This window comes from Thermobia domestica, chromosome 13 (assembly GCF_964235325.1).
Source record: "Thermobia domestica chromosome 13, izTheDome1.hap1.1, whole genome shotgun sequence".
NCBI classification, from domain to species: domain Eukaryota; kingdom Metazoa; phylum Arthropoda; class Insecta; order Zygentoma; family Lepismatidae; genus Thermobia; species Thermobia domestica.
The window spans coordinates 136223145-136236838 of record NC_137466.1 but is presented as its reverse complement, the minus strand read 5'-3'; the positions used below and the strand labels follow the sequence as shown (position 1 = coordinate 136236838).

General features: G+C 36.6%; 1 long non-coding RNA gene across 3 annotated transcripts in view; it reads left to right on the top strand.

Annotated features, from left to right (window-relative positions):
* Nucleotides 1-13694, top strand: part of LOC145668541 (uncharacterized) — a 74547-nt gene that overhangs the window by 42459 nt on the left and 18394 nt on the right. For all 3 annotated transcript variants that reach the window (XR_014128036.1, XR_014128037.1, XR_014128035.1), the window contains one exon: nucleotides 425-462. This is a non-coding gene — a long non-coding RNA (uncharacterized LOC145668541). The remainder of the gene's footprint in view (nucleotides 1-424; nucleotides 463-13694) is intronic.

Sequence of the window (13694 nt, the reverse complement as noted above, 5' to 3'; positions counted from 1 at the left end):
CTTATTAGTGAGTTGCCACAACGACGAATTGATGTGCGGAAAGCGTTAAAAACACAGCATCAAATTTAACCTATGCCACAAACGATCGTCCACGTTAACCAAAAGAGGGGTTGTGATGCTTGGAGAACAGGGACTCGAGATCGCTCTTGGAGAGGAACTCCGGGAAAATTACGCGATAATGCTGTCCAAGTTTTTTAATACTGCTGCCATCAAAAGCAATGCTAATTACAAAGTACGTTTCTAAATATGTCATAAGCTCGAAAAGAATAACTGATTATAATAGCAATGGGAATACGCAAACACACAAACTGGACTAATATTATTTGAATAAACAAGGTAAGTAAACCTATTACAGCATATTTCATCTTTAGGTTAGAAAAAATATTATTTTCAGATTGTAACAGGATCTAATTCTTCTTTTCAGGTATCCTGTAACACCAAGGCGATGAACCAGGTTTGAGGGTAAGTATGTAACTAACGAGGTAGTTTGCAGTGTAATATCTCTTCGAGTTAGTAATTCTTTCCTGTAGTAGAATAGTTTTCCTTGTAGTGTAGATATATATTTAGTCTAGCCTAGATTTTCTAGGTTAGATTGTAGTATTCATAGCAGTTAATCGTGTATTTTATCTTACTCAGTAGTACTTCTATCCAAATGTTAATATGTGATACTTGCTTGTCGTTGGTAGTAATGCGTGATAGTATGTAGCAATCAGACATAGGATTCCATGTAGTACATCATATAGCTGCTATTATTAAATGTTAATCACTTGAATGCAGTTGTGGGAGAAAAAAGAAAGGTAGTGTAGTAGGCAATATGGTTTAGGTGGGGAAAAATGACAGGGGAGAGGGATTGGTTAATTTCTGCAGGTATAGATCTCACTAGTAATTGGGAACATTTGGATCAATCAGCACAAGAGAAGATATACATGGAAATTCTCAATAGACGGCCGAAGATAGCAAACTGACAATGTCATGATTCAGGACAGATATCGGAATAGCTTGGAGAAAACAAAGATCTTTTCGGGGGGCCGACATTTTCTCTGATCATAATCTTGTGCTGGCGGAAGGGGATATTTAACTGAAAAATGTAGGCAGAAGAAAAGTAGTTAAAAAAAACGTTGAATATTGAAAAGATGAACAACAAGAAAGTAAGAAATCTTTTCGTTGAAATAGTCGAAAAACATACTCAAACAAGGGAATTATATAGATTCAGATAGAAACAGACGGTAGGAACTTATTAAACTTTCCATACAGCAGGCTGCAGAAGAAATGATAGGTTACCGTGAACACAAAATGATAAAAAAAAAAAAAAAAAAAAAAAAAAAAAAAAACACGAGTTACAGAACAGATGTTACAGAAAATGAGGGAAAGGAGTACGTGGAAACAAGTTGATACAGAAGAGGGTAAAAGATGAACAGGAAGTTAAACAGTGAGCTACGAAGGGAAAGAGACAGAACATTGGAAGAATTTTACAAAAGAAAATACGAAGACAATAGAAGAATAAGAAAAAGTTGGGAAATATGAGGAAATGTACAAGGAGATAAAAATCTGTGGAACTTCGGAGGAAACAAGGGAATAATATGATGCCAGTAGAAAATAAGAATGGGAAGGTAATCAGCGAGAGAAGTGAAGTATTAGGAAAATGGAAAGAATATGTTGAGGACCTACATGAGAGTAGGAATAGACGATATGGCCTAGATGTTGAAGTTGAAAATGAAATAGGAGAGGATGATAAAGGGTTTAGTATTCTACGGGATGAGTTTGGAAAAGCTATATCCGAGATTGGGAACGGAAATGCAACTGGGATAGATAATATACCAATCGAATTCATTAAGAGTATGGGAGACAAGAGTAACAAAGAATTATTCCAACTCTCCAATGAAATATATAAAACAGAAGGGTGGCTAAAATATTTCCTAAAAACGATCATGATACCAATGGCTAAAAAATCGAACCCAGAGAGATGTGAGGACTATAAAACTATTCATCTCATATCGCCTGAATCAAAAATTTTGCCTCGAATACTGAACAGAGGTTGAAACAAATGAAAATCTTGAAAAGGACCAGTTAGGTTCAGGAGAGGTAAGGTCACAAAAGATGCAGTTGGCTTATTAAGACTAATCATTGAGAGATTTATAGAAAAAGAGAAAGAGGTGTATGTTGTATTTATTGATCTAGAAAAGGATTTGACCACGTGAATTGGGATGTGTTGTTGGGAGTTCTAAAGAAGGTTGGGTTGGGATGGAAAGATCGAAATCTCATAAGAAACTTATATATGAACCAACAAATAAGTATTATAATAGGGGAAGAAATGTTAGAGGAGAGTGCAATTGGAAAGGGAGTTTGACCGGGATACTGTCTCTCTCCAACATTATTTCATATATGTATTTAAAACAGATAGTGAAACAGAGCATACATAATGAGAACTGCATTTAGGTAGGAGGTAGAATGATTAGATATATATACGGTTTGCAGATGATATGGCAGTTGTTGTAGAATCTGAAAAGACAATCAATCTAATTTAGGAAACTTGAGGAAGAGCTGATGGAAACTTGTGGCAGTTTCGCCAACTACCTACCAGTTTACCACAAGATATTAGTTTTATAATAATAGATTGGTTTGCTTAACTCAGCAATTAGTTATTTTTCTTATTATAGTATAAATAGGCAAAGCTTGTATAATGGAAAATATTGAAGAATAATCGGGTGTATACGGTTTGTAAATGATATGGTACTTGTTGCGAAATTTGAAAAGAAAATCAATAAGGTGTTAGAAAACTTGAGGAAGAATTGTGAATAGTATGGGATAAAAATAAATAGTAGAAAGACAAAGGTCATGGTGATTGGAATGAAGCGGTCAGTGTCAAATATAGAAGTAGGAGAGGAGAAAATAGAATAGGTAATTAGTTTCTGATACCTGGGTATATTATTACTGATGATATGAAAGCAAGGATAGGAATGACGAAACAAAATTTTCGGAAGAGTAACACTCTATTTTGTGGAACACTGAATAAACAGTTCAGAAATAAGATTCATAAAATGCTTCATATTGTACTGAGTACTGAGTACATATTGTAATGAAGTATTGTACTGAGTGGGACAGAAACATGGACATTACGCAAAAGAGATTTGAAGCGACGAAAGCTTTCTAAATGTGGGTGTGGAGAAGATTTCAAAGAATTAGCTGTGCGAAGCAGAAAACGAATTGGACGGTGTTAAAATGTTGGGGAGAAAAGAAACTTATTAGATATTATTTAAAAGAGAAAGAGAAACAACTGATTTGGATATTTGCTAAGAAGAAACTGTGTCATGAAGAATGTGCTAGAGGAAACCGATGGAAGGGGCGAAGAACACTACAATTGATGGACAATATCAAAATAGAAAAATCGAACATGAAGAAGTATAGGTTAGCTGAAGACCGTGGAATATGGAAGCTTCTCAGTTGCGGCAAGTGACTTGCCAATAATGGCAGAATATCTATGATGATGATTACGATGACATAAAATGAAAAATTTAACGAATTAAAATTAAAAATTAAAGCCCTGAAAAAGAAATTGATTAAATTAAACATTTGTCGGCAACAAGAATTGTTTTGGACTGTGGAAATGAATGTAAATTTTAATGAATAAAATTATAAACATGGGAAAATTTATAGATTATTATGAATAGTTAGAATTTTGACACAAATTGACATTTAATAAAAATAAAATGTCATAAAATTACGAAACAATTTAATCAATACTATAGATAGAAATAACTCTTCGTGCTGGTCTATTGGGTAGTGCGTGGACCTTTGGTTTCAACGTTTATCGCCATAAAACAAAAACGGTAACATATAGCGAGAAGCGGTTTCTTACAAATGATTCAAGGTTTCAAGGCAACATATCATGATTCTCTTAAATAAACTATCGAAACCTCTCTTCTACCACTCTACCAAAACTACGACATCAACTGAAGAAAACGAAAAAGAAGAAATAAAATAGTAGATATAAATTGAAGAAAAGAAAAATGAAGGAACTCTTAGAATCTTGACCTAAAAAACAGAAGAGACAGCTGAGAGAAAATGTAAAAGGACCAATCAGAAGATGTAAAAAGATAAAGAAGAAATAATCAGAAATCATCCAAGGTAATGTAGGATACTCAAAAAGGAAATCGGCTTTTAAAGTAACAGAACATAGATATCGGAGAAGTTAACAACTGGCGAAAGATGTAGAAAGAAAACTTTGCACATCAAGAAGGGACAAAGAAAATGGAAATTTAGAACATATTAAGCTAAATCATTGTCTCAAATAAGGAAGCAAAATTTTGCATTTGATAATGGTTTTGACATGTGTGTCAAAGTTAATACAGTGAAACCTCTCTAAAGCGGACAGCCGTGGGGAATCAAAAATTGTCCGCTATAGAGAGGTGTCCGTCTTAGAGAGGTTTCGATATTTTCTTACGTAAATTAGTAAATAAGGTGATATGTAATTACAATCTATTGAAGGTAATTTATCAAACCGTTCTATGACTGTGGGCATGTCGACATCTGCGGATTCTCCACAAATCGCTTTGAAAGAAATTTTGTGTCTAATCCGAAACTTCTCTAACCACTCGTTCGAGACCTTGAAATCCGAAACATTCATTTCTGTTGCTACCTCCAAATTCTTAGTTTTTAGCATCGACCCTAACACAGGTTTTTTTTTTCATTCCGCACTCTACAAAATCATTCACTTGCACACCAAAATATTATGCTTTGTTCAAAGCAATGAGACACTATTTTCATTGTCATTTTTACACTACAACTTTATTAACTTGTCTTGGTTTTATATTATCTCAGATGCTTGTGTTTTACCGATACAAAAATTTGCAGCTATCCTTCGCACACCTCAGTATTCTTCGAAACTTCAATCAATTCGATTTTAACATTAGCGCTTCTCGTGGCACTTCGAAAGCTCACAACAACTTACACCTTATTGCTTATTCGATGCAGAATGACTTAAAAAGATGTCCGTCTACAAATAGAGGCACTAAGACAATATGCGAATACGCGGACAAAAAATACCAAAAATGTCTTCTGCTCGATTCCAGCAGAACAGTAGAATGACGTGTCATCCCAAATGGCAGGCAACTGTCAATCACTTTTGATTCTAAAACAGGTTGGGTGGGAGTCGAATGCAAGCAAAGGATATGAGGGTGTTGTTAAACAAAGACGCTTCATCTGAGTTTCTGAACAGCCAGTTGACGAGGAAAAATATTATTACAATGCTTCCTTGGTGATATATTTCTGAAAATGTTTTTTTTTCTGTACTTTTCAACTTATTTCTAGAGAAAGTGTCCGTAATATGGAGGTGAATAATACCTATAAGAGACAGAAAAGACTGTCCGTGTCCGTACTAGAGAGTGTCCGCTTTAGGGAGGTTTGTCAACATGGTTTTTTCCTATTACAGTGTTTGGGGATTACAAAATATGTCCGTTATGAGAGGTGTCCGCTTTACAGAGGTGTCCGTTAGTAGAGGTTTCACTGTATTATTTTATTATTAACTTTTCTTCTACTTTTCATCGCCCTAAGAATATTAATTACTGTCTTCTCCATAGATCTAAGACAGAAAGAGGTTGGTTCTTGGGCTCAGTACACGAGTCCTATAAATGGGTAACGTTCCTGAGCTCGAGTTCCAGGTAGCGCGAATCAAAATATAGATAGTGAGCGCAAATACAAACGACTGTGAATCTTATTGAAAATAGGAAGCCCGAGTCAAAGAAAATTATAAGCTAATTAGCGTGAGACCGAGCTAGTACAAGTATAATTAAGGATATAGAACCCCAGTTCGAGCGAGTGCAAGTCTCAGCCAGTGTGAGCCTAGGTAAATTGAGAGTAATGAGAGCATGAGAGTAAACTATGCCTGAGCTTATAATCAGGTACAATGTCCTTAAGCTTGCTGTGTCCTAGATGTTTACCTTTTGTATAATCAGCAAAGTTTTGATTTTGAAGACTTCGACCAATTTTGACCACTCATAAAACTTATTAATAATGTAACGTTTTTAAAAGTTGCTGTGTATATTTTCTTCTTCTCACTCATACATTACCTCTAACTTAAAAGTCATGTGAAATGCTTTGTGCGTGCCTGTTTTACTTGAGCACTTCCCTACCGTTCTGCCTTCTGTGGAGGAACAGATTTTTTACTTCGACTTCCAATTTAATCTTGAAGTGGTCGGTTCCAGAAGTCAAGCATGGCATCGATGTAGCCCTATAAGTCTCCCTGACCCCCAAACTAAAAAAAAAAAGTGACCAAGGTAACTTCCCTTTTACCCTATTGAGAACCGTAGTTAATAATAATAATAATAATAATAATAATAATAATAATAATAATAATAATAATAGAAAAATCGTATGTCAAGACAAAGAGGTTAACAGAAGACCGTGTAAGCTTCTCAGTTGCGGCAAGTGACCTGCCAATAATGGCAGAATACCTATGATGATGATAAAATGAAATCTTTGAGTTTTACGTCCCACGGTTATGCCGGTTAGGCTAAAGGAGACGGTGATGATGAGTAATGAATGAAATGGTGGAATGAAGAAAGTGGGAGGAAACGGGAGAACCCCGAGAAAACCCACGCACACGGTGTTTGTCCACCACAAAGTTCACTTGGCGGGGGCTGGGATCGAACCCGGGACCCCTAGCACCAGAGGTGAACGCTCTACCACTGAGCCACCGCGGCCCCTATGATGATGATGATAATTATAATAATTACAGTACGATATATCTAAACAATCAAATGTGATAAAGAAAAATAACTGATAACGGGCCTCGAACCTACACATTATTCGGCGTAAGTTCTAAACTGCGATAAACAAAGCCACGTGAAACTAAATGTCGCTGATTTGCTGTTGTCCTACCGACGCTTGTACTCCTCCGCAAAATAGTTCATGTGATTGCATTATTACTTTTACTATGAAGCTTCAGATAAAACTGCTATATTATTATAAATGACAAAAATATAATACGGATTATCTAATAATACTGCAATCGAGTGTGGCCAATGAAACAATAGAAATAAACACTAAGCATGCGCAGTAATTATGGCGCCAACTCAACTGTAGACGGATGTTCTGCTAGTCTGAAAGATGACTGGCATGAATCCCGGTTCCGCGAGTGTTGTGGTGAAACACCAACAAAGCAAACCTTTACTCACTAAGCAACAATTGTTTACGAGCGAAATTCAAATACTTTTTTTTTAATCTTTCGAGTTCTTTTCTGCTGCTGCTGTAAGTATCTGGACAACACGAGACAGTATTGTCAAACTGCACGTGTATAATTGCTCCTCCCCGTGGGGAGTGGGAGTGATACATCACTAGCCAATCGTATTTGTGACAAGCAGAAGGATACAAATATTTTGTTTATCGGAGTTTAGAGGTTACGCTGAATAATATATAGGTCTGTCGCTTGACAGTTTCGTGTATAACCAGTTCCTTCATGTAAAACTCGCAAATTAAAGCTCCACTAAACTAATTAGTATCCGTTTATGCTCAATAGTTTACCTTAAAATATCTTTAAACCCAACTAATATTCCTACATGTCTTGATACAATTCAAGGAATTCAAAAATGTTGTCTGCCATCTTTTCTAAGTTAGGCTGCACAACCGATCTTAAACTTCAGCCCCAACTTGAGGAAAGTTTTGAGGTATTTTCATCATTGGGTAAGTTCTGTGTAACATGTTTCTGAGTTGAAGAAGGAAATGATTAACTCAACTAATTGTCAGTCTCTTCATACGTACCTTAGTATCTTGTATAGGTTTAGGTTTTCACTAGCTAACAGTCATATATATATATCAAGAGGTAAGTGGTTATACTTTTCCACTCAGAAAACCAAAGTTAGAGTTCCAGCAGGACCGAACTTTTTGTCATGCTTCGATTTGAACTTAAACTTATACTAAGTGTGAAAAGCAAGATATTCTCCTGTGTAAAAGGAAAGAGATATTCGAATGACGGGGAATTAGAGTAGGTCCATAAATGGAGACAAAAATTTACACACTTATTTTCTTCAATTGTTCCATCTCATATACATACAAAGAACAATAATGTTTTTGATATATAGCACTCATTGGATAATGCGTTCCAAACGGTAGAGATGAATCTTATAATGGTAGAGATGAAACGGTAGATAAATTTTTCGTGATTCAAATCCATAGCAAAAGTCTACTGCATTGGCTCTACAGACTTACCAACTGCCGCCAGCTGCTTAAAATGTTATGTGTAAATTGGGTAGCATCTCTCCAAACGTTCGTGATACCAAGAAAAGTAATGGACCCGACCCAATAATGTTACAGCAGTTGAATGCAAATACTCATGCGAGTGGTTATAATGTAGAAGTCGCAGATACATTAAATGAGTAACAAGGTTATTTAAATATTCAATAATAAGTAATATGAGTTTCAACAGCAGGATCTTCTCGAGTTTGAGCATCGGTTCATTTCACCACCGATTGTTACGGCTCTGTCCAGGGGTAAAAGTGGATCTGAAAGGTAGGGGGTTCGGATGACCTCACGTAGTTCCCCGTGCCTATCTATACTCATTGTAATTTTTAGGAAGTGTAGGAACACCATAGATATTTCTTCGGAAGTGGGAGAACGACGTCCTCCCGTGTTCCCGCTCACTTTTAACTCTGGCTCTGTCCACAGTAAAGTATTTTCACTCTTTTTTAAATTTTTAGAATTAATATGCTTACTTTCAAAACAGTTAAAACATTTTTATGTATATTTACTTTACTTGAACTTGAAACTCCTAGCCTGCAACAAGTTATTTGGTTATTTTGATTCTCAAGCTATCTAAATAAACATCTATTAATAATTTATGCATTACTTTCGATTTTCAAGTGCTTCCAAGCAAACTAATGTAAAAAGAGGCAATAATGTTAAGCAGTTTTATCGAACGAAGCTTGCAAAAGAAACCTGAGAAAAAGAAAGTGTATTGATTCTGAGCAGAACAAGTAAGCTTGTGTCAACTAATGCACATTTCAGACACATAGTGTTCAAAGCGCTTCTGGAGAGAAAATATCTCTTTGTGGGTTCTGGTCTTAAACTTAGAGGGTAAGTGTTTTATAATTATATATAGCGTGAAACTTCATTGACGTTTAAGACTCCAATTAACTGTACCCTAAGAGAAAGGTAACCAAATTCCTGATGCTAATGTAGAATAATGCTGATGCGCGCGGAGAAATTATGTTCAACATTAGTTGGTCCTAGAATAATGGTAAGCGTTTTTGCTGTATAATCCTGAGGTTCCGAATTCGAATTTCGAATCTCAAATCAGGAGGTGCACAGCCATTTCAGTTGGGATTTCCTGACATATTCCTTTATCTCACAAGACAACCCTTTTCCTCCTGTCCAATTAGAGCATTCCACCGAAAAAAGATGCATGGCTCCTTTTGGAATGTGCTGAATTACCAACGGAGCACAGCCAGGGGTAAAATTGCGGGGGAACGCGGAGAGATGCCGTCCTCACACCTCCAAAAAATATGTACGGTGTCTCCCCAGTTTCTAAAAAATTACAATGGGAAAAGATAATGTCATGCCGCTACCTACCATCCACTCCCACCTTTTCAGACCCACTTTTACCCCTGAGCACAGCTGACGTACACGAACTAGCTACTGATAAATAAATATATTCTTCAACCATTGATAATGTGTTTCTATAATTTCTTATTTACTTTTCTTTTGTAGTCCAGGAATATTTTATAGGTTTTTCTATTGCCGTCGAATTCACTGAAAAGTGTCCTTCAGCGTTATTCGTTGGGATGCTTAAATTATTATTGTTGTTGTTAGTTAGGGGAGAGTCGGGTAGTATCGTCATAGATAGCTTTGTTACAATTATTTGGCAAGTGCTTGTCGGAATATAAATTGGTAATACATTTCTGAAATCTTTATTCCTTGCTGAACAATTACATTATACCACGAACTTACAACATACAATAACTGAGTAATAATGTACATTTTTCTGGAACATTAAATTTGCACTACATGAAACATTGGAGGCCTATATCGGACACCATGACACACTCTCATTTTCATGAGAACTTCACCTTACTTACATATTTGACCTTACTTACACACATCACACTTGTAAAATAAAGAATCTCCTCCAAGATCGGCACAATTTTCGTGGGCCCATCGATAGCAAAAGTTGCACTGAATCCAGTCTTCCTGGAAAGTTTCTCCACAAACCAAACATACAGTATTTTCTTCATTTTTAGGATTTGAAAACAATGATTTATTTGCCGATGAAAAAGACATCATTTTCCATGTCAGGTTTTCGTTTTAAGTCTGCTTTTCTCGCCAAGGTTATACCACTTTTAGCAGTTGTAGCCTTGCCTCTCCTTTTTTCTTCTAGTGTGTTTTTATAGGGACTTGAAGTTAGAATTTCACTATGTTCTCCACGTCGTTTCCTCACGTTCAATATTTCTTTTTTGTCGCCTGGGAGTGGAGATATTTCTTCCAGACAAGATCTAGAGATTTGACGAGATGTACTAGTCCCAGATGTTGAAGGGATATCTGAGACATCTACATCGGCCTGTGTTGCTTCAGTATGATGATGTCTTGGCGGTGTGCTGGCGGATTGGGATTGGCGAGGATGATCATTTTCTCCTTCTGTCATATCACGATCAAAATCTAAGTCTGTGAAAATGTTTCTATTCAATGGGTAGATCCCTGTACAGGCAAATGCTGACTGAGCTAATTCCATTGTACATACTCTAACCAGCGCTGTTCTGACTAATCCGGCAATGTTTTTTTTAGGGTTATTTTAAAGTTTTTGTACTTTCTCATCCAATCAGAGCACGCTTCGTTTTATGCATTTTTGAATGGTTTCATTATTGCTCTATCCAATGGTTGCAGTTTGTGTTGTGTGTGTGTGTGGGGGGGGGGGAGACTAAGGGTGTGAATATGATTGGAACGAGCAAATAACAAAACTTCCAAATCTTTGTGACTAGTATGATCATCAACTATCAATAACACAGGTTTCTCTTGACAGGGATGCACTCGTTCAACAAAAGAATGGAGCCATTTCAGAAAACCAACTTTTGTAATCCAACCACTTGATTGTGCATCAAAGACACTGCCTTGTGGATCATGTTTTGTCAGCTCTTTGTCAATTCTCGCTCTCGGAAAAACGAAGAGTGGCGGTGGAAAAATGTCACCAGCGGCGTTGATACTCAAGACAGTGACATTCTGTCCCCGTTCACCGGATACCAATTTTCCAACTTGCTTCTTTCCTTGCACAGCCATTACTTTCTGTTGATTTACATGCACTACAGACAACCCAGTTTCATTACAGTTAAAAATTCTTGAAGCAGGGAATGAAAACTTATCCATCAGTTCGGTGAGTTTAGAGAAAAATCTTCCGACTTCTTCTTGATTAAAACCTTCACCAAGTACCCACTTACACCAAATACCCCTATATTTTAAAGTGTGAAATTTTGAGGGAGAAATCGCTCTGAAAATATGAGTGTATGTGTTTGTGTTTCGTAAAAGTTGTTTGCAAATTTATTCGAGAATAGAAATAGTTAAAATAGAAAAAGAAAATCTTTTCATTCTATCCATTGAAGGATCGCTACTACCAAGTTCCGTAACCTAATTTTGATGACAAAAAAATTGCTGGACGAAACTCTACGTTATCCGCTCTCGGGTCCAGTAGAACCAAGTCAACCCTTGCGTTGAACTGGATTTTTATCGTGAGAATTGAAATGCATATTCTAAAGACGAAGGGAGTAATATTTGGCAACGAATAACAACTGCATCGTTTGAAATGAATTTTAGTATATACATAACTAGTACTTTCATCAAGCTGGATTTTCATTTTGTTGGAAAATATTTTCATTAGAACTGACATAATCTTTGTTCTTTTACTTTCGAGCGAAAAAAAGAGAAAGTATTGTGATCGCAAAAAAAAAAAAAAAAAAAAAATCAAGTTCGAGATTTCCACGGATTTCCACGTTTCATAACCCATAAATACCAAAAAAGTGATATTTCGACATCCACCCTCTGTTCGTCCGTTCGTCCTGGTGTACTGTACACTCACTTAGAGGCCATACCGTTCATTGTATCGAGACCAAATTTCAAACTTAAGGTTTTCATGTGATTCTCGAGAGAAATAATTGAATTTTTTCTACCCTTAAAAATAACAGTAATGTGATGAAGAGTGACACAAAAACAGCATCAAACATTTTGTTGATCTATATTATAAAATTGAAAGTGACTAAGTTTGTGACTCTTAATCTCTTGAACCAACCGACCGATCTCGATGAAATTTTCAACATAGATGAGGTTAGGGTCTGGGAGTGTTTTAATCTATTTATTTTGACGGTAGAACTTAGGGAGGGGGAGATATACAACAATTAATATACAGTGTGTCCATAAAATACTATCATACTTTAAACTGGTATTATGTCGCTTTGGATAATCGTATTTAAATGAAACTGGTCGCATTAAGAAAAAAAACTCAAATATTTTTTACTATACTTCATAGACATTGAATGTGGACCCCACGAGTGGCGATGCAGACATCAAGACTGATATTTTCATTCACGCCATACACGCTCCAACATATCTGATGAAATAGACTTGACAGCAGCACTGATACGAACTTGCACTTCTTACAGGTTTTGAGGCAATGGGGCTACATAGACACAATTCTTTACATAACCCCATAAAAAGAAGTCACAGACCTGCAAGTCAAGCGACTTCGGCGGCCACTTGCAGAAGACCATTTCATCATTTCCGGTACGTCCAATCCAACTTCCTGGAAGCCGCTCATTCAGATATTCCCGAATACGCGTATGTAAATTACAACGATGAGGTGCTCCATCTTGTTGGAAAAACAGCTCATTGCCTTCTTCTTCTTCCAATTGTGGAAATAATCAATTAGTGGACATGTCAAGATAAGTTAGACTTGTGACAGTGGCCTCTTGAAAGAAAAATGGGTCGTAGATTTGACGTTTCGAAACGGGACAGCACTTGTACGAACACTTTAGGGAAGTCTCTTTCAACCTAAGAAATAGAGCGGATTTGGGGAAGCGAGAATTCACATGCCCCTTTAGGGAATACCATTCACTTTAGGGAATCTCTTTCAACTTCCAAAATGGCATGTGGATTCTCGCTTCCCTAAATACTAACATTATGTCTGTTCACTTTTCCACTAACGTGTACTGTTGCTTCATTACTGAAAATTATTTTTCCTAACAGTTCTTTATTATCTTCCATTAGTACCATGAAATGTTCACAGAAATCTAATCGTTTTAGTGTCATCAGGTTTTAACATATGCACTAATTGCAGTTTGTAAGGGTGAAACTTCAGTCGCGGACGTAACACCTTAGATACGGTGGATTTAGGGATGTTCAACTGCTGACCAGCTCAACCGACAGACTTCTTAGAGCTACGTAGAAATGCCTCTCGCACTTGTTCCACAATTCCCTCATTGACAGATGGTCTCCTTGAATGTCCTTTCCTTTGATGACATATGCAGCCACGATTCACAAAATCACGGTACCACTTCAAAATTGACGTGCATATAGGAGCCTGATGTTGAAACCTTCGCCTAAAGGCACGCTGAACTTGCACCAGACTCTGCGTGCTGTGATATTCCAAGACACGTCAACTTCGTTCTTGTGGGGTAGCCATAACTTCTTAAAACTTATTCTTTAATAACAACACAACACAACGA